General features: G+C 41.2%; 2 protein-coding genes across 3 annotated transcripts in view; one reads left to right on the top strand and one right to left on the bottom strand.

Moving 5' to 3' along the window:
- Positions 1–27,386, top strand: part of LOC110840611 (uncharacterized) — a 356,302-nt gene that overhangs the window by 278,362 nt on the left and 50,554 nt on the right. The window lies entirely within an intron of this gene.
- Positions 1–27,386, bottom strand: part of LOC110837022 (scavenger receptor class B member 1) — a 162,225-nt gene that overhangs the window by 114,222 nt on the left and 20,617 nt on the right. The gene's annotated exons all lie outside the window — the stretch shown is intronic.

Raw genomic sequence — 27,386 nt, forward strand, 5'->3', positions numbered from 1 at the left:
CTGTTCCCTCCACCTCCCGGTTTTCGTACACTTTAATAGTATGTGAATCTCGCTTTCTGTCGCCCCACATAAAGGGCATATTTTTTCATCCATGCCCCCCCTCATAACGCAACATGCACTCAGCAAATCACAAATACACTGCGTATTTGATGGCTTCAAGGTTACATATAAACGTCGGAAGAATGTGACCACGTGATACTGTGTTATAATGAAGAATTGTTTAGGTGGTAAAAAATATCGATGTTTAACTGATAATTTCTATTCTCCCAAAATATTAGTGGGGTAAATTAAATCAATTATGGTGATGTTGGCGGTAGATGCAGCAATCATGGAAGAGATGAAAAGATGTCTACAAAATTTTGGTCGAAAAACTGAAGGCAAGAGACAACTCAGAGGATGTAGGCGTATAATATTAAAACGGATCATACAGAAATTGGATATTAGGTTATGGGCTAGATTCATATGGATCAAGTTAGGAACCACTAAAGAGGGTAATGAGTTTTTGGTCTGAATAAAAACGGGGGATTTAATGATTAGCTGAGCGACTACTAGCTTCTGTATTCGGCCTCTATGGAGTAACTTAGTTATGTAATTAGTCAGCATTTCGGTTGCATATTCACAATTTTGTTGCCATATTCATTAGCCGTAAAATGTGACATTTCACAGATGTGACGTTCGTCACGTTACGAACTCTTGTTTGTAGAAAAATGCACAAATGCCCACCGGCACCAAGAACAAACAGATTGCCAATAATTCCGTCTGCTCTCCGGTGGTCCTTCACGGAACAGAATACAATTTTTGCATCCTGCTCAGTTTTGACAGAAGAATAAGGAAATCATCAGCTCTGTTACACTAATACCACCAACTGTTGGTCGCCATTTATATCGCCAAACAGCAAACTATCGTCAGTTGTTAAAGACAAAATCAATAGACAAAAATTAGAACACATTCTGTTTAATTAAAACTCAGTGCATAGTCGTTAGAACTGCCACGTAGTTATTTGAATTTAAAAAAATAAACAATAAATAGTTTCGCGTGAGTTGGAAATGTTTGCGGAAATCACGTGATCTACGTGAAGCCCGGGGTAACCGACGTCTTTCTGTCAACAGGCACATGCGTTGTGCACATTTTTACGAGCTGTCAACAGGTCCGTGTGCTAAGAACCGACTGTAGGACAGAAAATTTAAAACACTGGAAGTCTCCTGTTTATAAAGGAACTCGTGTTCCTAGGTTCTATATCTGCGGAGTTCCGGAGAGCGGATACCCACCGAGTCAATGCAAGATTATACAGGCGATCGAAAAGGGACTCAGATTTTCCTGGCACGTGTTCTGTCTGTCAAAAATCGAATGTATCTGAAACCAGGAAACATATAACGATGATGGAAATGTCCACCGCATTCAACGATGCATATTTTTATCATGTATGTCATGATATTTATATGTACACTATAGGCAATGTAATTTATTTGCATTTCTGTTAAACATCTGCGCGTCTAGACATCACGTGGCCTCGTTCACATATTCCACTTTAGCCCGTACGTTTATCCGGCGTGTTAACATAACGCGCCTTTCTCGAGTAACCTACCCCCCGCGTTGAATGAAGGTTTACTGGAGTGTAGCCAAAATGCAGAAAAAGCACAAGGCGTCATCGCTTGCAAAATTAAACCATTCCTGCGTACGAAAGGCATTGCTTGAAAATATGTTCTTTTTGAAAAGAACTTCGGTTGAAATTCCCTGTTAAGGAAGTCGGCTGTTGAAACTGACACAAAAGGCAGATTTCTTGCACACTCCCATTTAACGGAGACATGGTGATACGAGGTGCGATCGGAAAGTTTAAAGACTGCGCGTATAAAAACTCGTACACTTATCTCAGGTATTAAATTCATCCATCACCTTCGAAGTAGTTCCCCTGGGAGTGAACACAACGATCCCAGCGCCGCTGCCAAGCCTGGAAGCATCCCTGGAAATCTTTCTTTGTCAGCCTGTCAAGCACCATCTGCGATTCTGCCTGAATCTCTTGCCAAAGACTCGCCAAAACGGCTACGGAAACCTATGAAATGCTAAAGCAAGCATTTGGGGAGTCCGCAATGGGTCGTGCACAAACTTTTGTGTGGCATTCACGTTTTAAAAATGGCCGAACCTCTGTCGATGATGACGAGCGTCCAGGGATGCTTCCAGGCTTGGCAGCGGCGCTGGGATCGTTGTGTTCACTCCCAGGGGAACTACTTCGAGGGTGATGGATGAATTTAATACCTGAGAAAAGTGTACGGGTTTTTATACGCGCAGTCTTGAAACTTTCCGATCGCACCTCATATGTCAACTACGTTTGGTGTAAAAGTGTTATCACTGCCGATGGCAATCGATGAGAAGTGTCAATCTATCCATTTAGCCTGATCTGAAAATAATATCAGTACTCGGTTCCATTTGCCCGAGGGAAGTCGGTTTTACAGGTTCGTTATTCGCGATGCCTCTGCCTGATACCGGCTCAGTTCATCGCTCCATCCGGCTGCCCGCGACCAGTCGACAAGGATGAATTGTTTCAGAGTGACAGGACCCCGTAGTGAGCCATTTTTTACTGTCTGTATAAACAAAGTCGCTTTCTGTAAGATCATTACGATTTTTTCATAAACGGGGTGTTCTGCAAGATTCCTCTGCGGTCATGAACACGTTCTCGGCTCTACTTCGATCTATCGATATCAATAGATCGAATTTCAACCCTCGTTCAGCGCAGGGGATACGGCTGTCGAAACCGCGTTGAACGAAGTTAACACTGTACGGAATTAGTGTTAATACTGTAACGCGGAGTGTGCCTTAATGATATTTATTTGTGAGAAAACTGCTTAATATGATAAATTATCATTTGAGATTTTCACGGCGGTGAGGCCTAAGATGGCGGTCTTCCGCGTTAAAGCGCCGTGTAGTCTGATAGAAGTTTACCGACGTTTCAGAGATACTTGCTGTCTCAGTCATCAGAGTGATTATTAAGCAGTCCGCGGCTTACTCATCGCTCTGATGATGGAGTCAGCAAGGAGCTGTGAAACGTTGGTAAACTTATATCAGAGTATACGTCACTTCAAGCCAGAAGACAGCCATCTTCGAAGTATAACATCGCTGGAAAGTTTATCGTTAACTACAATATCAACGTAAAGTCAGACTTTAAAATAAAATGTCAACAGAATGTTAGGCCAACGGCTTCTGCGCACATTGCACCGAGTACCTTATCTGGAATCTTTATTTTTCCATCTAGTGTCATAACCTTACAGCTTGTCTATGTTTCATTATCACTTTTACATTTATATTTTAGTTCCATAACGCTGTTCAAGGGCGATGTCATAAGCAGTAAACCATGGAAGAATGGTGCAACACACGTTACCACGGTAACAGCATAAGCGAGACTGTTTGCGGGTCGCCGTTTCTTGTAAAATGAATTTAATCAACGCTATTAAGCGAGTTTCTTGGGTCTAACGCGGCTATAACTTGACGTTCATGATGTGTTTGATAGTTGGCATTCAATTGATAATAGTTCTAATTTATAAATCAGGTCACTCAAAAACTAAACCACTCTAGTATTAAGATGGCCGTCTTCTGGGTTGTAGCGCCGTGTACTCTGCCTCCATCATCAGGGCGATGATTTATCGACCTGGTGACTGAGGCTGCAAGCAGCAAGGACCTCTGAAACGTTGGTAAACTTCTACCAGGCTACACGGCGCTACAACCCAGAAGACTTCAGACTCACCGCCGTGAGCCAGTCATGGGACCTTCGTGAAAATTATTACTTCCGGTGCGAAGAAGATTATTATCAATCTTTGGTTTAGTCCACTTTTCAGTATTATGATTTGTTTTGCATGTTAACATTTACGAATATACGGTGTAGCTGAGTCGACTATAAATGCAGAAATCCGGACGGGAGACGAAAATAGAGCCAATTACTTCTCCTTGAAAAACAGGAGGGGAAGAGCTTTCGGCGTGACGTCCATAGGCCGGCCTTCGTGTCTGATTTGCGTTGCTTTGCTGTGGGATTCCGCGCTGTATCCCTGATCTGAGGCACTCCTCCGGAAGACAGTAATCTGTAGTTAGGCTCACCTATTACCTATCGAGGCTTTAGCTTATTTTGATTTTTAGTCTGTTTTCTGTCACTAGGAATCGCATATCTTGAGTCTTGTGGCCGAACGTCTCGTCGTATTCGGGAGGTCCCGGGTTAAAACCTTGGTCCGGAGACCGGGTGGCCTGACTGGTTCTTTTTTGGCGGTTTTACTCAGTCCTTCCAGTGATTAAATTAGGCCAAGACCGTTTATAGTCCGAGGCACTGTAAACGCGACGTTAAATACATTATAAATAAATAAATTTAGTCATCTGCTGCAGGACCAACGAAGGTTCATGGGCGTATAGATACAGAGCTAAGAGAACGGATGGGGCAATATACGTATGAGTTGGTGGGGTTGTTAAAATGGGCTGTATTTCACGAGTCGACGAAGGAATTTCTGCGTCAATCAGAGGAATTTTTAGAAATTAGCTCTGCTTTCACCGCCATATGCAGGAAGTTGTTACATTCTCCGAAGTCAACCGATCGTCTAAATTCGTTTCCAGTTTTCTGTCCTCGGGATTTTCCTTTCCCAGAGCCACGTAAGATTCTGTCAACAAGTTAACATCAGTATGCGAACCTCGGCAGTTGAAGTAATGTGAATTATTTACTCATATGCAATGTAGCAACCTTCCTCAAACGCTGAATGACTCGTGCCTTATGTGGACATCTCGTACTGTCTGACTATTCATTTGTTTCTAGTAGACATACGAGGTGCAATCGGAAAGTTTCTAGACTGCGCCTATAAAAACCCCGTACACTTATCTCAGGTATTAAATTCATTCATCACCCTCGAAGTAGTTCCCCTGGGAGTGAACACAACGATCCCAGCGCCGCTGCCAAGCCTGGAAGCATCCCTGGAAATCTTTCTTTGTCAGCCTGTCAAGCACCATCTGCGATTCTGCCTGAATCTCTTCTATCGTCTCATATCTCCTTTCCTTTAGCTGAATTTTCATCTTTGGGAAGAGGAAGAAGTCACACGGCGAATAAGGAGGGTGCGGGATGACGGCCATGGTGTTTGAGGACAAAAACTGCCGAACTTTGAGGGCGGTGTGCGCTGGCGCGTTGTCATGATACGTCGCATGTGGAGTTTTTCCTTTAGAATCAGCTGACAGGTCCCATAGCCTATCCCAACAATGTCGCACAAGTCGTTGATGGTACGACGTCGATCTTCGTGAATGGCCTGCCGAATCTTCGTAACATTTTCGGGCGTTGTGCTCGAAGATGGTCGTCCAGAACGCTCGTCATCATCGACAGAGGTTCGGCCATTTTTAAAACGTGAATGCCACACAAAAGTTTGTGCACGACCCATTGCGGACTCCCCAAATGCTTGCTTTAGCATTTCATAGGTTTCCGTAGCCGTTTTGGCGAGTCTTTGGCAAAATTTGATTCACACGCCATTCCGAAATCGCAGGAGGGTCGGTGTAATGCACTACCAAAACGCCCGTAACTAAGAAACAAATGCTAATTCGATGATGCCGGCTGGCACACTGATTCACTATGAATGTAGGCCGCACCCTCTAGCGGCAGAAGCTCGTACTACATCCGGTTCGCCCTCTATTGACACAGTCTTGAAACTTTCATATCGCACCTCGTATTTATGCTGCGTGTAATTGATTTTATTTATAAAGGTGAGTCTCGTCGGATTTGTTGTCCGCTATTTCATTTAGGTACTTTATGGAACGTCAATATTCACTGACTCGCCCCGCCATCTTTAATCTCGGGACAAAAAATTATTTAGGCAACTCAGAAAATGCACTGGCATGCTTTACGTTCCCGGCTGTACGCGTTTTCGATATACACGTCTATTCCCAAGAACGCAACCCCCGCGTATAACGAGAGTCACCTATTTTGATAAAGTGACTGCGCACATATTCTCTAAACGTATTTTGCGACAGCGTTGTCGTACAAAGAACTGTTTTTTTCGATTTACGAATCGCAAGCTGTTTAAAATATCAAATCACAAATTTTCAAATGATCGATTTTTCTTTCGTATTCAGGTGTGAAAACATGAAAATATAACACGTGTACTACATACATACATAGACTACGCAAAATTTCTGTCGTTAATGCAGGTGGTAAGTGTAATTATTCTAATTACTAGGCCAACGATCAAGGCCTGCCAACATTGTCAGGATCTGTATTCCGCACACTCGCAGTCGCATAAAGACTGACGCGTCGAAGAGACAGCGAATCGAACCTGAGACCCGCTGAACAAGAATTTTGGGTCCCGTTCGTCGGACTTAAACGCAAAAGATAGCCTATAAATAATTACAACTATCAATTAATTTGGTGTGACGTCTGAAAACTACGTAAACCATTTTCGGGGACATTGTTTTTAAATTCGGCTAAGATAATTTTTTTAATCCAACAATATGAAATGGCCGCGAAGATGGGGGGGGGGGGGGGAACGTGGCAAGAATCAGGTCCTAGGCTCCTAGTGTCTTTGTACGGGAGCAAAGAGATTCCAACTTTTCATGTACATCATCACAATCACCACACTGGAATTTAGCTACTGGTGAACACATTCACAGCTTCAGACGTTTCAACAAAGCGTATCGCATAAGTAGTCAGCTGTCGTTCATTTACAAATAATTAATTACACCTTATCAAAATGAATATTTGATGAATATTTCTTTTTGACAAGTTTGCTTTATTTTCATACCTGAAACACGCTGGCAAACGCTGTTTTGGGCGTTACTGTTTTCTTAAAACGGATACGTAGCTTACCTTGACAAACCATTCTGTACTTTTCCAAGTAAAATGTTGAAGGCATACTAACACAATGTTAAATATTCATGAAACTTAGTTTCTGTGTCTGCGAGTCCTTGAAACGGAGTCTCTTTCTCGCTTCTTTGGCGCCTTATGCACTTATTTGTATCACTTTCTTTATCCTCTTGGTCAGAAAGGGACGCGATTACACCGTATGCCACTCTTCAGGAAACTCTGTCTTCATGTTTAGGTCTTCAGAATGGTAGCGCACTGATCCGGGACATATTCACGTCGGAAATACCTGAACATCCAGCACCGACACTGAACGGGCGACACTAATGCTGAACTGACACGACATTCGAACGTTATCCGACATTTTCCAGTATCCGACCGTACTTCGGTCACGTTCAGGCCGGATAATTCGGTACTCCACTGGACTTAAGTAATACTAAGTTAAACATCACCGTAATACTATTGCTACTAGGGATTTCCCTTCCTCGTAATTTTGAATTCCGCGAAGCTTCTGTTTGCAAGTTATATTAGGCTCCTGAAATTTGTGTTTGTGTGTGCTAAGATCTTAGATAAATTTGCAACTTTAAAAAGACATTTTTATAACATATAACAAGATCATGGCGTCAGCGCGAAACCTGTAAGCTTGCTTAACTTTTAGTCGTATGGAAATAAATAATCAAACATTGGAGCTAGGCATGTGAAATTTTGTGTCGAAACAGATCATAAACGTTCCTACAAATTCCGTGTTATACCATTTTTATGTGAAATTAGAAACATTGAGTTGGTTTGGAACATTGAGATTATATCATATAAATTAAACGTTACAGTAATCTGTAAACTACCGTCAGTCGTCAACAAATTGCATGTTTCAAGGTGAGGAAGACAGGTGTCTTAAATTCTTCACATAACTTTTTCTTAAAACGTTACTTGAAAGGTTTAGATGTGTTGTCAGCTTCAAATAACGACTGCAGTCAATTTATCTGTAGAATCGACTAACGCTTTGTCGGCTTCGCTACATTATGCATCGTCGAGTGTGAGGTCTTGAGAGAGCATTGTGAACCGCGCGTCAGTCAGGATAACGCGGGTTGAATGAACAATTACAGTGGATACCGCTTTGCATAACTGGCTGGGTAATACACCTGAGTCACCTCCATCACGAAGAAGGTAAGGATAGCAACTCAAGACACACGCCGATGAACTTAGGGGAATTCAGCAAATATGACCACTGTAAACCAGGTGAGCACAAATGAGCTTTGCACTTTAAAAATGAAACAGAATAAAAACGCGGTGCGATTAGAACTCCACAATTACACTTGTTGATAGAAAAAACTGTCAAAGTTTAGTACACACCTCACAGAGAATCGATATGTGTTCCGCGAGACACACGGCAGATATCGAGATGATATTCGAACTTTGTGCAGTGTCCCTAGCGATGGAAGCTGTAGCAGCTGTTATTTGCTGTTTCATCTCTGGCAGAAATTCCGGCTTTAATGGTGCCTCCATGTGAAATTGCGTGCGAAATGCACTTTGCACAGATTTTTCAGACACTTTCATCGGTAATTTTGAACACACTGCCCCCTCTACTGCAGGGTAACCAATTTTCAAAACTAGTGACATCTAGGTGAGGTGTGCAGTGACAACAATCACCCGAGTCGTTCTAAACAAACTTCGGACGTTTTTCTGACGACTGGTGTGGATGTGAAATTCTAAGTACGCCACATTTGTTTCTTGTGTCATTTTGAAAGCGTGGTGTTCTTTTGTGCTCACCCTGTATAATACCAGCAACTTTAGTTTCTAATAAAGCTGTAATCACATGTAATTTTAAGGAATAGCGGCCCTTCTCTTCGCGGCTATGGCAGTGTTGGAGCTGTTGTTTAATGAAAACTGTTGTTTCTGAAACGTGTTTAGCAAATGCCAGATTTGTTTTTGCTTCGCTCGTTTATTTAAGTCACAGAGCATTTCCTAAAAGAAATGTCAGATTAATACTGGATGCCGATCATTTTGCAATGTATATGCCATTGGTTACAAATGCATGATTTATTCAAGTTCAGTTTCTGAAGATGGCAGCAGTACCACATTTTGATACGTATAACAGCGTTTCGTTTAATATTATTAACCCGTGTGAAGTGTAACGGGACGACGGTTTAGCACAGGTGAATTAACTTCGTTGAATGTTATAAGAATTCTAATTGAGTAATTACTGTTTTCATCACTAATGGTATTTGGTAGCTTATTTGTGATTAAAAGGGAAAGAATAATGTTTGGATTGTAGAAACATAGTGAAATATATAAAGTCAAATTTAAGTTGGTGTATATCATTTTTGTACTGAAAGTAGCTGAATGACTTAGGTAAGTGATCACTACATCTGATCCTTTTAACTTTTATAAAAACTGATTTTTTTAACTTGACTTTAACTATGCTCATATTTCCTCCAGTTCCCCTAACACGTTTAAATTCGCTGTAAACTCACGCCTACCAATCACCATGGAGTTAATGGAGCTTGTGGCAAAATGCTTGCATCGTTTCCTGCCAATGGCCGATCGAGAATTTAAATTGACCTCGCAGTTGGAAAACAGAAGGAAACCACGTTTTTCTATAAAGACGCTAACTGGCAACTCTTTCAGTCTGTGGGTAACAACAACTTAAACACCACACTCCTAGCAAACAACGCGACACCTCCGGAAATAGACTACGTAGTCACCCACCTTACCAAAGTACTACAACTAGCCATCAAGCAATCAGTTCAATGCAAATAGCACTGTCGACACGACTGCTAATCCAGGAACGCAATAAATTGCGAACCACGTGGCAAAGGACGCCCTTCGCCCCTGCATAAACGCCCTAAAACACCAAATAGACGCGGCCATTAAAAATCAGCTAAACGACACCTGGCAACATAAGCTGCAAGGACTAGACACCAGTAATAACGGGGATATTTGGCGAATTACAAAAAGTTTAACAAACAGCACCACCTGCATACCCCCCTTGAAATTTAACGGTAGATCCGCCGTCACACTTGACGAAAAGGCGAACCTCTTTGCAGACACACACTACTACCAACACGGACTTAGACCGTGATTTCACTCAACAGACTGAGCACATGTCAGGGATTTTCTAACCCAACCCCGCACCGTCGATAAGAAAAACAAACTACATGGAATTAGGCTGGATAATTCGCCATCTCAAATCGCGCAAAGCATCTGGTCCCGATGGCATACAGAATATCGTATTAAGAAACTTGCCCCCACCAGCCCTCAAATTCATAGCCACGCTTTTCAACGCTTCAATAACAAACAATTACTTCCCGTTTCAGTGGAAGGTTGCAAAAATAATCATGCTTCCCAAGCCGGACAAGGATCAGTCCTCACCGCTTAACTACAGGCCAATCAGCCTCCTAAATTCGCTAGCCAAAGTATTAGAAAAAATACTCTTGAAACGATTAAACGCTCAGCTAAAAGAATTGAAGTTAATACGGGAAGACCAATATGGATTTAAAAAAGGTCACTCAACCACTCACGCACTGACACGCAACATTGAACGCATTACCCTGGGATTCAATAACAACAAAACAACACTAGCCCTCTTTTTGGACATTGAAAGAGCTTTCGACAAGGTGTGGACAACCGCACTCATTTCTAAACTCATCAGGGCCGGAATTCCCGCACAGTTTATCCATATTATACAAAACTACCTGAATCTACAGAGTCTTCACGGTTGTCCATGGAAATTCAAAATCCACACGGCGTCCTATTCAGGCAGGAGTCCCCCAAGGCAGCCTGTTAGGGCCAGTATTATTCAATATTTATATAAATGATTTACCACTCATAGAAAATGATAATAATGTGGCCGTCCCAATTTACGCTGATGATACGAGCGTCACTGCTCGATCAGGCAGCGTACAATTGGCGGCAAATAAACTGAATAAAGCCATTACAACTTTCGAGCTTTGGTTTGAAAAATGGAGGATTAAGATTAACGTCGGTGGTATTATTCTCTAAACGGCTGACACTCCTCCGCAGCGAAGTACCTCTCCTGAAGATCTTTGGAGCAACTATCCCCCGTGTAAATGAAGTCAAATAGCTTGGCGTCATCCTGAACCGCAAACTCACCTACAGTTCACATGTAAGTAAAGCAGTGCGCAGAGCCAACCATAGGCTCAAACAACTCTGTCCAATCCTTAACAAGTCCTCCTCCATCAACATTAACCTTGCACTTACAATCTATAAAGCACTCCTACGCCCAATAATAACATACGCGGCCCCTGCATGGGGACACGCGGCCAAAACTCATATTAGTAAGCTCCAAGTTTTTCAGAACAAGAATTATTACGAAACTCCCAAGGGTAACGGCAATCGAAATTTTACATGAGCAAACTGGCATGGATACGTTCCGAAACCATGTCAGGAAGCTAGCAAATAAATTTTACGCTAAAAGTCAAGTAAGTGAGAACTCCCAAATCAAACAATTAGGTCAATATGACCCCATTTATGACAAATACAAGAGACCGCGGGCCCTACTAGGGGACTGATCCTGAATATACTCTATTAATTGCAAGTATTTAAACAAACTAAAGTCCTTCTTGGGCAAAACTGTACTCATTTTAGCCATCATCGTTCATCGGAGGACGCTCCAGTGGAACCCTTGACATGGACCAGACCATGGAAACACGGATGACCTGCATCCATCATATTATGTTGTATTATTGCACCACATGCACCTGACTTTATCAATAAAGCCCATGGCATAAGTTAGGGAAACCTAGAGGTCGTACAAATTCCTCTTTTGTCTGCCGGACCGCTGGCTAGTAGTCAGCGCGCACCCGGAAGGTCCTGCGACCGGCCATCTCGACACAGGTTCTCCTTGGTTTTCCTCTGTCTTCAAGCAAATGCTGAGATGGTTCCCAAGTTCCAAGTTGCCACTGCATGCTTCTCATGCAGCCCTCCCGATTTAAATTAATCAAAATTTACCACCCTTTAAAGCCTCCAAAATTTACCCCCCCCCCCCCCCCCCCCCCAGTAGGAACTTCTAAATTATGTTCCAAACTTCCAAATCAATAGCCTCAGCTTTCTCTAATACAAAATTCAAAATTCCGTCTTCTCTGCCAATTATCGCACTAACATCTTCACTCTTACTTTATCCTTAACAGAAGGACGAGCGGGCATTGCCTGGGGACCTTCTAACTATAAGATGCTCTCTCTCTCTTTGAAGACAGAAGGGCCTGCCGGCGCCCTAACTTCTGTACAGGTGTCGAACCTCATGACAATTGAAACGTTTCACCACAGATGTTAAGGTTTTAAACTTGCTATGATCGCCGATAAAGTTACAGTTATGATTATCTAGCAATAAGAGATCAATCAGGGGTGTCAAAATATAAATACGCCTTGAGGCCCCGTATAATGCGATAAACTTTTGGCTTACATAGCTGAATTGTACGTAAATCGGGCTTGAGATGAATTTAATGACGTCTGTGTTCCTTTCAAAGTAACTATTCTGATGCCTTGTTGTGATGTTTTCACTACCATAAAGTATCTGAGGAAATAACAACTAAAAATAATATGCTAAATCGCGAGTTATTTGTACACTTGAAAAGCATTTCATCACCAGACTATCGCCTGCATATTTATTTTACCTCTGGCAGTGGACATTTGAAATATAACTGCACATTCTTTCCTTTCGAAGTGGAAGAATTGTATATGTTGGGAAGATTCCTATATTTCACTGAATCAATGAGTAGGAAAGTTCAGCTCTTTAATAAAACGGGATCTATACTCAGAACGTGGCAGCTGTTGGATAATAATGAACCCAGTCCCGAATGACTAAGTGACGTAAGTGATAAGCAGGTATAAATAAGTAAGGCGGATGAAGCATTGTGTGAAAGTCGTTAATATGACAAGGTCATGACTTTCTGGCGGAATATACTTCTGTTGCAACAGCGATTCCTTATTTAACTTCTCGTCCAAGCTGAGGTCAGATGTTTCCATTAGGTACCTACGTAAAGTCTCCGACCAAAGTTCCTAACTGGATTCCTCCGAAACGGAAAGAGTTCATCACGCACGCTGATATCTTCAGAAATTTAAGAAGTAAATAGACCAAGAACATTTTATTTCGGAGTTAACTCTCGATCCAGAAAGTTTATCACCTTCTTTGCCTCTGTCTTGTATCCCTGCCTCAAATAATTAAATGTGCGCCGTCTATATCCGTCAGTTTTCATTATCTTTACTGTTAAGTTTGGTGTGTGCTGTCGGAGGAAGTCGGAGGCAGTTTCACGAAACAGCATAAGAGAAGCTTCGTAAGATTTGAGATTTTCACGGCGGTAAATATGTCGCGGTGTCGACTCCCACGTAGACACCAAGGTACCAGCATTTCGGAGAAACATATTGTCTCCATCTTCAGGGCTTAAGATGGAGACAGGATTCTTCTCCGATATTTTGGTATCTACCCACACAGGAGCTTTTTAATTTTAAAGATTCGCCATGTATGATTTAAGCGGTTAAATCAAGGAGGGAGAGATGGGCGGGGAATGTAGCAAGCACTGGAGAGATGAGAATCCATCCGAAATTTTAGTCGGAGATAATGAATGGAAGAGATTAGACGGGTCGCCGTGGGCTTTCAGTGGACTAAAGCCGCTCAGCTGTGAAGGTTGGATACGACGTCGAAGATAATAGTCTTCTTGTATTAATAGACGCTGCCTTTTCTGACCCAAATCACACATGTGTTTGTATGACAGGGAGACAACGCGTGCTGAAGAGATTTTGTATCGGTTTACGAACATTCGCCATAACGAACGTCACAATTCATTCAAAATTTCTTAAAGTCGCCAATAGATAGAGTTCCTTATAAAACGTGTTCTTCTTATTCTTCTATGGCTCTCCGGCCCATATTCGGTTCATGGCCTCCTCAATTCTCCTCTTCCATTCGGTCCTCTTTTAAGTCCGTCTGCCAAACGTATAGTGAACATAATTAAAATAATTATCAGAAAATTATTATATGATAATTATACTGAACTGTTCTTGGTTAATAAAACTAATCTAGCCAATAAAAAGATGGTTTAAATGCCACGCCTCGTAGAATGTTTTCTCGTGGGAAACAAATCGGTGTTTGCCCCTATTATAATATAATAGGATCATCATCTGCTTGCGATGTTTAGTACGTGATTTTAATGCTTTAAAATGACTGCTAACGTATACTATACGTATCGTAAAAACTCAGGAATGCAAGATACACATAACGAACAACGTCTTGGATCGGAACTCTTTCGTAAACAGAGAGTTGCCTGTATTGTTTAGTTTTAACATAAAATCTACGAAAATTATAAAGACGGATGTGACTATTACTCCACTGCCTTCTTGTATAATTGCAGTTTTGTCGAAAATACATCGCCTTTTGGTCCTGCCCTCCTTTATTCACTATCTCACATGAATATACATCGTAATTTCACACGTATCAGTCACGTTGGAAGTCATGCCGCATTGTCTGAACAGTGAAACGAGATTTTTTGACCACTGACGCGAATGAGTTCAAGGCCAAGTGTGGACAAACTTCTGCGTGTGCAATCCCAGTTTACAGTCACTGATATATATCTGTGCCTTTTGTACTATAAGAAATGTCACTACTCTGTCCCGTTTAAAAGATACGGTTTCGAATTCACTTTAAATTAGGAATTTCGCGTATTTAGGGTAACAACAATCAAATCGGCCTCACGTGTTTCATTATATTATTTATTATTTAGTGTTCTGTCTGACGACAGGTCCATATGAACAGGATCCTTCCATCTTTTTCTCGGACTGGGACCTGTTCATATACGTTCTTGGCAGATGATCCAGAAGTGGTTTGCCATTGCCTTCTTCTGTGTGTGAATGGAGTAATTGTTGGGATGCCACGGAGAAACCGGGGAAGCCCCCGGAGGAAAACTCCGTGTTGCCTAGACCACGGCCTTGCCCAACACAAGTTATAAATTCGGGCACCGCCGGGAATCGAACCCGAGATCCCAGGAGTACAAGGCCAGCGTTCTAACCGCTAGACCACCGTGGTACTGTTTCATTATATACCTTTCTAATTCCAAATTTCTCGCAGCCCTTTTGAGTATTTTGGGAGACGAGACATTCAATCGGCGTAGTAGGCTTCACCTCAGTGCCATGCGAAGAACGCCTGATGCTTTTGATGTTAAAAAAATTTTTACTCTACGTGTCCATTTTTAAAAAAAATTTAAATGGTTTTAAACGAATAAGGAGCGTGGAACTTGTTACAGGGACCCAGAGTAGGGTACAAGGGATTCAAAGTGGCCTCTCACCAGACGACAGTATTTTGGCTGACGAGATCCATTCCTTCGCTGTTTCTCACTGACTGAGTTCACCTGCACCAGTATAGCCTGAAGCTTATGTTAATCGTCTTTTTTCCTGAATGAGCCCCAACTTTTTATTTGAATGTGGCGGTAACACATCTTCATAACTTGTCTATTTTAGTCGACTTTAATGAATTTCCTGTGCCAAGTGCGACCAGTGGCACATTTTCCACCTTCCAGATGTACAATCCCACTTAACTGTCGATATGTCACGCGAGTATCGACTTAAAGTTACGACTGTATCTAGTGATTCCGTTGTTTTTACAGTTGACTGTCTCTTAACCCTTGCTTAGTTCATGTAGCACGGAATTGTATGACGAATCAGTGGTCTGTAACAAAGAGATGAAGGCCTATGTAAGGTACCAGACCTATCGGCATAATTCGCGTCGAAGAGCAGAGGCAAACCACGAAGAATCCCGACCTATTACTGGACCGCTATGGTTGACATATTCAATGAAACTAGTATTTGATATTATCCGCGTATTCACGTATGCACATATTTATAAAAAGTTTACAAACCGTATGAACGATTTATGAGTTTGTCTACGCGATTCGTTAAACTCTGTTATACGTTAAAAGTATCCTTTTAGACGGACTGTTATTGTCTTATATCTGCATAAACTATGTTCGTGTACGCGTGGTAAAAATTCTCTTAGTTAAAACCTGTCTGTCAGAACTTTATCACACGCAACAGTCGAATGCTGTTAGATTTTAATTAACCGTTTAAATATTATTTCAGAATTCAGTCCGTACCGTAAAGAGAACACAACATTTTACCTTTACAAAGATCAACTGGTTAATTCTGTTTAAGAAAATAGTAGCTGTTGATTTTGAGAATCGTCCGAAACACATAATACAAAATGCAACATTACTGATTGTTAAAGCAGGTGGTACATATAGTTACCAGCGGGATTTAAATAGTTAAACGTTGGCTCCATCTTGTAATTAGAATCGCAATGCAGTTTGTGACGTTATGACATCACGCCAGGCGCATCTCAAGTCTTTACTGTATTTACCGTATTAATGATTGCATTCTAGTGGAATAAAACTGTTATAATGAATCGGTTATCCTTGCGTTGAAGGAAAGAAGATAAATTCTTCTACCGATAGCTGGATCAGACTCTTCGTAACACGTTAAAGATGAGGAAATCTCTCAGAAATTGAGCTAGCGAAGTCTGCCACTGCTGAGTCTAGCGTTCCAAGAAATTCGTCTATCTGTATTCGTACCACTGTTTACTATAATACTGCTGATGAATCAACTGGATTACAGGACAAAGTTAGTACGAAGTCAAACAGCCAACCCTCGCACCGAAACTCACAATTCTGTGACATACAACATTCGTTCGTGATCACTGTGGTTTGTCGGCATTTCCATAGAACTGTTATACGGTGCAAGTTCTAGTCACAAACAGGGCACGGGATTCTTTCTACCTGGTTCAAATCCCGGGAGGTGCACTACCTTGACTGCCATCTTTTTAATTCACGACCGGTACCTCCCACAGAACCGACGACAAAGCAGTGTGCCCATCCCATCTTTGTCTCTTCGGATCAGAGCCTCGAACCTCTGTCCAACAAGTGAGACAATGCGCTGTGAGCAGAACTGGGAATCTGTCTGTCTGCGATGATTTCGGATCAGGATAAAATTCCTCCCGGAGCATCTCGACTGCGGGAATCCAATCGAACACCATTCCCTCGATCACCAGGCAACTTAAGAAAAGCTGAGATTAAGATGCAGAGAAAATTTAGTGATAAAGAAGAGTCAGGTGGACCAGTAGTGTCTGTTGACAGATTGATTTAGAGTGGATTCTCCTTAACTAATCAACTCCAGGACACAGAGTCCTTCTTCATGAACTTATACCACGCTCAGCTACTCGAGACATCGCGTCTTTTGTGGAACCAGACGATTTAGTACCGTATTGACAACAGCCCGCCACCGGTCATGACCCAGATAAAATCAGTCCGCAACCTTCTACATTTTTCCCAATCATTCGGTTAAGTATTATCATCCATCTACCCCTAGGTCTTCCGAATGTTTTTTTACCTTCAGGCTTTCCAAACAAAATTTTGCACGTGTTTCATATCTAACCCACCCGTCTTGGCCCTACGCCCATTTCATCATCCTGATAATATGTGGTAAAGAATTTAAATTATTAAGCTTCTCATTAGGAAGTTTTCTTCGATCTCCTGCTACGTCGTCCCTCGTAGTTCCAAATATTCTCCTAAGCACCGTAGTCTCAGACTCCGTTGTCTTGATACTTTTTCCAAAGAACCAGACCAATGCAGACTCCTGACATTCCAAACGGTGTTCATTTTGGTTGAGTCGCTCGTCCCGAAGAATTCGTCAAAGTCCGAGGCCGCGTTTAACATTTCGTGTTGTGCTGGGACTTGTTAGTCCCCGCACAAACCTCAACTGGAGGACATTCACTTGTCGGCTGTCCGCGACTGGTTATTCAGGATATTCTCAGGCCTTCAAGTGAACTCTCTTCACAACCGTGAGTATCTCGCATCTAAAGAAATGTTAACTTCTTCCCCCACAAGTCAATGTTATATACAACGTCTGATTACTATTATCTGAACCAGGAAAGCACGCTGACCGGACTTAAACATTATCTGTGCTACCAGGCCCAGGCTCAGGCCTGGTCTGGATCTTTGCAAACTATAAGCAGTGAGCGAATCGTCCGTCGATAGTGGCAAGTATCCACAGTGCAATGCAACTAAAAATAGAAGTGAACCAAAGAGCTGAACGCAGACTGGAAAGTTTACGAAGGTAAGAAGTGATATATCTAGGATTTTTGTATCTCTCTTACCCTGATGTTGACTTTTAATTCTGTCTAGTTGATTATTCCCCCTTTTAATGTTTCTGTTTGACTTCTCGATTCTACATTACCACAGATTGATAGAACGCGTTGTTATTATTATTCTTACGAACTAATAACATGGTTGGACTCAGCAACCATAAACTGGCTGTTCATCGGTTCTTAGAAATCCGTATTCTGACATTATAAATAATATTTGCTGCGAAATGCATTGCCTCATTTCGCCAAGCGTCAACAGTAAACACTCCGTGTGCCCGGTGGCTTAATCCAAGAAGCCAATTTCGACCGCGATACAGATAGGAGTAGATGACGTGTTTCGCAATGCTGTTTTCTGGGTTGTTGCATTGTGTATTCTGATGCAAGTTACCGACGTTTCAGAGGTACTTGCCGCCTCTACATTAGGCACTCATCACCCTGTTGATGGGCGATATACAACAGACTGACAACAAAATAAATATTTTTGAAAGAGTTGTCATGCTATTTGGCGGTTCTGAGTGTACGTAACATCGCCACAGCATATTTAGTTTGTTAACGTTTGTTTCAATGTTACCCTCTGGCCCACATTCCCGATTTTATCCGCACCATGTTTTCTAGCTAGAATGATTTTAAGTCCTAGAGTGTTTTAATGTTCTTTAAAATCTTCCAGTCGAACTTCCGGATTTATAGAGTCTGATGTGAGTGATTTGTCAGATCGACACGAAATGACGTGCTTTCGGATTCTAGTGCGCATGCGCAGGTCTGTAGTTGCACGGGAAGTATAACACTGGATCCTTTGAATTTTGAAGCTGATGCCATTTCATCGATCCCTGTAGCAAGGCCTTTTTTATTTATTTATTTTAAAAAAAAAGCTCTGGCGCCTGTTGAAAAGTTGTTTTACAAGTTTACAGAATTTCAGGACGAGCAGGTTAACAAGACGAAACAATTTCTTACTTCTCAGAATATGCATTTAGAATTTAAAAATATTCTCACCCGCTGTGACGGTACAAATTTCGCAAGAATAGATACACAGCTTTCACGCATATCCCGATCATTGACAGATCAATCTCAATTCCCCTTGAATCAAGCGTTCGTACATTCCCGACCATCTTTGTCGGCAGACTTCATTCAAGGTGTTACCGATTACCCGTGTAGAACGCGGACTGCCCTGTCAGTTGAACATCCGGCAGTGACGATGTTTCGTAACTATGAGAAAACTGTATTTCCCCGATTATGAGGATGTTCGCCCGTGTAACAAAGCAACGCCACGTGTATACTTACGTGTGTCTTGAAGTGCGTGGTGCATGTTCCTGGCACTGTAAATTCCACACACGCAACTGAACTGAAGCCCGCTCTATTTGCGAGCAATGCGGCAACTCTTATTGCTAAACTTTGTTGTGGCTTCAAAGTCGCCATCAACAAACAAGGATGTTAAGAAATGACTAACATTTACTCACCGTGTGATGGCAAGAAATATTTGTTAGCCTAGTTTACTTATTTATAATGAAAAATCGGTTTATGCTGATGTCAAGTCCCATTTGATAATCATACCACCAGAGGGCGGTCCAGGCAGTGGGTCATTGCATATTAGCCTTCTATCCGAATGTTTCCAGGTTCGATCCCAGCAGTCGCCACCAATATTTTTTTTAAAAAATCTAGCAGTAGCTTACGACCCGTCACAGTTGACGGGATTTAACCTTTTTATTTGTATTGAAATGTTGCATGGGTTATTATAGCATCAGTGTCCTTACAGATCGTATGGAATGTGTATTTGTATAATTTTCTCACGAACTAAATTAAAAGTGAAAACACCGCCACGTTGCCAAACGCACCAACACAAAACCGACCGCCTGACTCCAAACTGCACCCCTCAGCCCCCCTCCAGAAGCCTGGTTTGCATTCATTGCTACCAGAGTCGTGACTGTCAGAACTTAATTTAAATATTTTCCGCATCCCACGGGCGGCGTCCATGTTCAGGAAAGCGTGACAGATGTTGGCGATAGGCAATGTCACCCAAACACCTTAATACGAAGGTACAGCCAATTACCGAAACGTCTTGTATAGCGTAAACAGTTTTCAGATAAGTGATAATGCCTACCATAATTACTAAAGAATAATCTACCTGCGTCGGCCGTTCGTTCGGACGTTTTCGGCCCCCCCCCCCCCCCCCAGGCTTCTCGTGTTAATCGGAAATATGACAGCGTCTGAAAGACCGCGCAGATATTTCGTTCAATTGTTTCTTTCGGAAAAGTTTATCGCAATTTTATTTTTCATACTGAGTTAAGAACTATCTTCTTACACAAAATCTTTAATTTTTATGAAATATTTTAGAAGGTAAAATTATCTATTTCATACTTGAATATAATAATAATTTTGCCTAGTCTGTGATATTAGTCATTATTTAACAATAATTTTATATTTGTTTCGCTGCTCCAAAAAAAGTTTGTCTCTTTTCACACGGTCGAAACGATGGTCTGATAGAAATGAACCGGATCGGGAAGGCGGTCTGCAGTTCCGGTTGATGCGATGCAGCTAATACATGTTCGTCTACTGGATATTTCGTAATAATAGAGATAAGGACGTCTGTCTCCTTCCCACGAATTCATTCTTAACCTCGGTAGTTGATGGAAAATTGCCGTCGAAGAGACCGCGATAAACATACTGAACGAGGTTAGGTGGGCCCCAGGACTGGGGACGAACCGTGGTCGGGACTGAAACCCCAGTCGTCCAGTCCTTGTCCATTTGCTGTGCCACACTTGTCCAGGGGTGACGATCTTCAAAAAATGACTATTCTTTTAAGAAATAACAACATTATGGCATCTGCGCCAAAGTTCTTTACATGGCTGTAACTAACGAACCCAGGGAGCATATGAATATTGTATAAAGATATTAAATATACCATCAGATCTTGTTTGAAATATTTTTCACGTCATACGGCTTACAAATATGGCGACTGTACAAATCTTGAGTGAATTTAACGTAATCACATTTTGAAAGCGGGAAATAATATACAAATGGCTCGCTATAGTAAAAAAATTAATTTAAAATAATTCATGCATAGACGGATCTGAAGGGAAATGGACGTAATAAGACTTCGTGTTTCATCAGCAGATGTTATGAGGCTGGTATAACCAGAAGGCTGAACAAGGCCAGCTGTTGGATCTGCGAAGTGTGTAAAGCATCAGATGTTTTATTCGCAATCAGCACAACAGACAGCTGAGAAGCCGGAAATGACCAGCTGAGAATAAGGTAATTGCTGGTATAACACACGCCGTTACAGTGTTCCTGCATTCGCATTCAATTACGGTATCTAGTTTCATTTATACCCAGGGTCAGTACAAGTGTACTTGGCTCTTTAGGTGATATTTAAAATTCAGTTAACTTGATAAAAAAAAGTCGTCTGGATTATTGTACCGTGTAGTCTGGTAGATTTCCACCAATCTTCAGACTCACTGTTATGAAAACCTCAAATCTTATTTGATAAAGGTCGTCATGATATGTGGAAAGTCGTTGTTCGGCGTTTTTTTTACAAAATAGGTACTGAAGGACTTACACGATAGAATTCAAGACCTCAAATAAGGTAAGTGAAAGAGAGACAGGTCCTGCTAGTACAAGATCTGTAATTCAACTGACGATGACGTGTAAAGGTGCCGGCCGATTCGCTAGGCAAAATGTCAGTAGATCTGCCGACATCTCGCATTGTGGACTTCGCTTTCCACAAACAAATCATTTACATCAATAAGATCTCCTATGGAAATCAGCCGCGTTAACTGGTTACCGTAGTAATCCGACGTTTCGGGAACCAATTCATCATCAGGGTTCTGATTTCAGAACCCTGATGATGGGGACAGAGTTGGTTGTACTCGCCGCGAAAGTCTCAAATTATATAAAACAATTACGTTCAATAGCAAATACTGTTAAAATCCTGATACAAATTCCTGATTTGCTTACACTTTATTTTGACATTGCGACAAATGTCTCGAAATGTAACAGAAAAAGGCGAGAAAGACATGACAGTCGCATATTTATATATAGTTCCGTAGTTCTATGTTGGAATTCGAACTTCCTCATGGTTGAAGTCAGGTCAGGCACAGGATTTACAAGAGCCTGGGCACCCCCCCCCCTCCCCCCCGTTATAAGTACCCTAAGTTTCTCAGAACTTCATCACAATCATTAATATGAAATTTCTAGACATTGTGACGAAAAACATTTCATTTAATCCACTAAAAAATAAGACTCGTAAAAATAGTAATAAAAAATATACTTTATGGAGTTACAGCAATTGTAGCAATTAGTGAAACCAGAATTATAAGGCAGATCAGTATTCATGCCTACTTGAGAACTGTGTCCTTAATAACCAGTCCTAAACACACTCGTCATTTGACAATTAGCATAATAGTGTGAACAAGAGATCTCAGACTCTACGCGACTACACGTAAGACGTTTATCTTCATATCTTACTCAGCTAGCATAAGTCCACCACACTGACGAAGACCTCGTAAGAGTCGAAAACGTGATTCTTGTCCGGCATCTTAACGACGTTTGTACTGTAATTGTTCTCGGAAGTAATAATCTGATCGCTTCGCGTTCTTTAGTAAGTAAACTATTGTAAGGTAGTATATTTGCGTCATATTGTGAATTAGGTTAATATTTTAATATTTTCCGTCAAATCACAATTTTTAATAAGATAATAAAATATAAAATATTTAAAATATCATTTCACGTTCCGCATTCGATGCGGAACGTGAAATAATATTTTAAATATTTTATATTTTATTATCTTATTAAAAATTGTGATTTGACGGAAAATATTAAACTATTGTAAACTAGTAGATTTGTAATTTATCGCCTGCCATTTTGTAACCGTGACTACAACAAAATAGTGTTCATTTTCAGGTGAATCTTATGATACGGGTACTGATAATTCACACATCACAACAGAATTGCAAGTGGGAGGTCGCAAGTATAAAGTACTTTATTCTAAATGTGCAGGGCTTGGGAGTTGGTATAGTCGGCGTAGTAGTTTTTGGCCGGTGAAGAAGCTGGCGGACGGGCCTAGTCTGTGTACCTGAGATGGCACGGTCAGTGTATTTCTTTTGTTTGAGCTCCTCGGTGCAGTCAGCACAAGAGACTCGCTCCTAGCCTTCCCCTTGAAAATTCCACCGGCCAAAAACTACTGCGCCGACTATACATACAATTTTGGCACAGCTCGTGCAAAGATTCTCGCCTTTCTGACTTAAAAACAGGCTACAGGTTATCATAAACACGGATCAGGGGGACGGACACCAGGTTAATTTTTGTTGTTGAGTTACATGTTAAGATGATGACTGCCAGATATGAACACAAGGCTTGCTGGAAGGAATTGTCGTTCGACAGAGTTAAAAAAAAGTTAACCCCCTCAAAATTTCGTTACGCTACATTCTGTTTCTAACTCACATGACGTCATGTGGTCGTAGATACTGAAGAGTCCCTGGTCACGTTGTAAATTTGTCCCGAATTTGAATTTTTGGAATATTACATTGTAATGATTTTGCCGGTACGACCGTTCTTTTGAGTTTAATGTAGCTCAGTAGAGTCTTTCTGAAGCTATTAAACGCACTTGACAGTGTTATTTATTTTGTTTTCATTTCGAAATGAAGGTCCTTCTCGTTTTGTTTCTCGGGAAAAAAAACCACTTCAAGGTTTTAAGTTACCGAGAGATCATACAAACGATAAATTTCCGTTTTGTTAAAATTACAACTGGTTCTACGGAGGCGAAGGAAAGTGCTGTGTGTCCGTTAATGGTATATGATTACTACCAACATGCGATACTTGTCGTGACTTCTAATGAGTTAAAGAAGCTAGCTGGTGAGTACCTGGGATTTGTCTCGAGTCATTCCGTGTTTATAAATTTCTTACAAGAACGTAGACAGTGTTTTCACACAATATTTTGGTACGGAAACAAATAATTCGGAACAGTCACTTGTAAGCCTGATAATAAAACAAAATGATAACATTAAGATAAACAGGGTGGTTGGGAAGTAAGTATGCATTAAATAATCGCTATACATTTGAAATATAGAGGTTACAACCATTTCTCAATACCTACTTACTTCCCACCTACTCTGTATATGATCACTATATGGTGACGAATTGAGTGGATTAAGCTGGCTCGCTATCCTTTGTTTATGAAGCGTTCGGATCGTAGAAACTAAGCATTAGCACAGATAGATCGAATGACGTGAAACAGCAATTGGTTGCCAGTGTTTATAAAGTTTCAAAGGCGGCGCAGATTGGCTAGGTCGATGGTGAGTGCCTTCCATTGTACTAAGTAAAGTCTGATGTGGCGTCTTCCCATAGCGAATCCGATGAATGTCGCCGGGCGTGACTTGAGCGAAAGCGTACGCCCGGCTTTTTCTAATGCACCTGAACCCATGACCTTGACTGGATCATGCCGCGTATTTCACAAACTGAATGCGTTCCAGCCGCGTGTCAAGAGACTAGTCCAGTTTTTGCAGAAACGTCATTAGTTAAACATGGGCAAGAAACATAATAACAAGGCAATGGGAGTTTCCACTGCAAGTTCTTTTATATTACTACGCCTACCCTAAGGCTCACCAACAAAAATGATAATCCCCTGACTTGGCATAAACACCAATGATTACGAACATAGTCAATTTGTTATTTTAAAAAAAAGATGAATGCCTTGTACCTCTGTGCTGTGCTATAATTAAGGATGGTTGGTGGTGTTCAAGGCCTCCTCATGTTCGATCACGTTGAAGGCGGAAATATCATCCCATATTGCGAATCATGTGCAGAAAAATCACTTGTCTGCCTGTTAAGTAAATACGATAACACGTTTTTGTAGTCCTTGACGCAAAAATACATTGTCGGATTAATGTGCAGTGTACGCATCACCTTGTGTTGTTAGGATAATTAAATGTAAGGGGCTGTGATTGGCTGGCCATGTGGCTAGGATGGACGAGACGAAGAATGATTACAAAGACGCATAGAAAAGAGATATAGGACGGATAGCCTATCTGTTGGGCTTCCTGAATGAGCCTCAAACATCCACGAAGCAAAATACAACTTCTGAAACGGTGTACATTCTGGCGCGTTCTTTGCACCAAGTGCATAGCTCGACAATATATGGGCTCGTCGTGTTTGTCCGTCCGGTCGATTCAACTCGAGAACCGCTGGACGGATTTGGATGAAATTAGGAATGGACGTCGTGCCATTTTGTGTATGTTAAGTTTGCTTTTGTTGGGACAGGTTACGTTAGTTTCTGATACGATAAGTTAAGTCAGGTCCGTTTCGGTAAGTTAATATATGTTGCGTCAGGTTAGGTTGTTTTAGGTTAGGTTAGTTTCGGTATAGGAATTTGGATAGATGTTCAAATACGAATTTTAAATGCTGGAATTTCGAATGTGGGAATAATAAAATTTGTAATATTAAATTTTGAAAAAATCGAGAAGTTTGGATTTGCGGGTGTTTACAATTTGTTTAAAATTTGGAAGATTTTGACATTTTTAAATTTATTTCGTGGGACAAGGCGTATGTAATACCTATAAATACACGTGGTAAAGAACGCATATAATGTGTACACGATATGGAACGCTCGATTTTAGAATCAGTAACTTAATAATCGATTGTGATGAGTGAAGTAAACCCAACTAATTCAGGGTCGCGTCGGATGGATCAGTAGTGTTGGGGATTCGAGTCCTGCTACCACTGTGTTTGTCTGCTCGTCGTACGAGAAGTACGTATCTTGAAGATCTCTTCAATATTTCTTGCCGGGTGTAACGATGAGAAATTCACGGTTGATTTAGGCCGAATGACGGACGAGGTTCAATGTGGAAACCGTCTCCTTGCGAGCCAGATGTCTGGTGGAGACGTGAACATTTCCGAAACATTTTGGATGAAACCCACAAACCTTAACGCCGATTGTAATCTGCATGTGCCAGGAGTCACACTCTAACGTGTAAATGATGTGCAATTGTTTTCCGCCTGGGAGAAATCCTTCCCGAGGACCCCTACCACGCAGCTGTTGCCAGAATAAGCTGTCAGTGTCGCATTAGCTTCAGACTTCACAATCTCCCAACTGACACGAAAGGAGCTGCTTCAGGGCCGAATTTTGAAATTTAGAGGAACGTACGCATTCCATATGTGCGCACAAATTGAGGTCAGAAGTTGGCTGTCTTCTGGGTTATAGCGTCGTGTAGTCTGGTAGAAGTTTACCAGCGTTTCAGAGGTCCTTGCTGCCTGCATCATCAGGGCAATAAGGCATGATTTTAGTACCGAAGCCCATGTCGGTTCTGGAATTCATTCAGATTTCATCGACTTGAACTACATTTTGCCTCAGGTCCGCGTTCTTAAAACAATGGAATCGCACTCCGAATTATCCTGTAAATGTGCAGGTCCTTGCAGATTAATTTTCCACACTGGAATAATTTGTTTTCTTTGTTTCCGGTTATATTTCGTCTGTTATACATTTCGCGTTGAAAATCTGTGGCCATGTAGTGAGGGGGGGAGGAACAGGATATTTCGTTACAAGCCTCACATATTTGAAAGACAGATACGTATATCTGATATCTCAATATATTTCACGTGCCTCAATTATCATTTCTGTACCTGAGTTTGTTATTTCTGCATTATTATGATATCTACTCTGTTTTCACGGCAAACAAAAGTCCTCAGTTTTTGTTTAGTCCGTATTTTTAAACGTCCTAGCAATAATTTCGTTAAATGGGCTGCAAACCCTGGGATAAACCACTGCAGTTGAACGGTCGCCAATAAAAATTCAAACGTTTCTTCATATCCCAAAGTATCCATACGTACATATGTACAATAAATTAGTATATATATATATAAGCCTATTAAATGTTATGTAATAGACCTGTAAGTGTGGGATTTATTTGCTTATAAACTTACTACTATTAGATTAATAAGCAAAGAAATAGGTTTTACTGGTTTGTACCTGAAGCTTTTGAAATATAATCTGTATGTGACATTCGTTGCCAAGTGCACGGTTCGCTAAAGAGACAAGGTCTGTACATGACAGAAATCCAATAAAACTTGCTGAAAGTTCCGTCTACTGTCCAAGATAAATTGACTTATTAACTGATAATTGAATTTTAAATTTCTCTTATTCATTTAATAATAAGTTATGGAAGGTCTGCTATCAATTTTTTTTTCAAGATAATATTATCTTCAGTAGAGATCATGCTGAAATTAATATACGATTTCACCGAAATTTAAATAGATCTGAGCCCAAACCTGTAAGTACGGCCACATTGCTTAGCATGTTCATCAGTGGTTAGTGGCGTATTTAATGATGCTTTCTGTGATTCAGGCTATAAGCGTGGAATGATATGATGTTTAATGGGCAATGATGTGCTGATAAGACATGTTAACCCCTGCTGGTAGGAGGTCGTTGGATCAAAGTTGGAAGTCTGGCTGTCCGTCCAT

This window comes from Zootermopsis nevadensis, unplaced genomic scaffold (genome assembly GCF_977971745.1).
Source record: "Zootermopsis nevadensis isolate Lab colony 2312 unplaced genomic scaffold, Znev_1.0 Znev_ptg000008l, whole genome shotgun sequence".
Taxonomy (NCBI): domain Eukaryota; kingdom Metazoa; phylum Arthropoda; class Insecta; order Blattodea; family Termopsidae; genus Zootermopsis; species Zootermopsis nevadensis.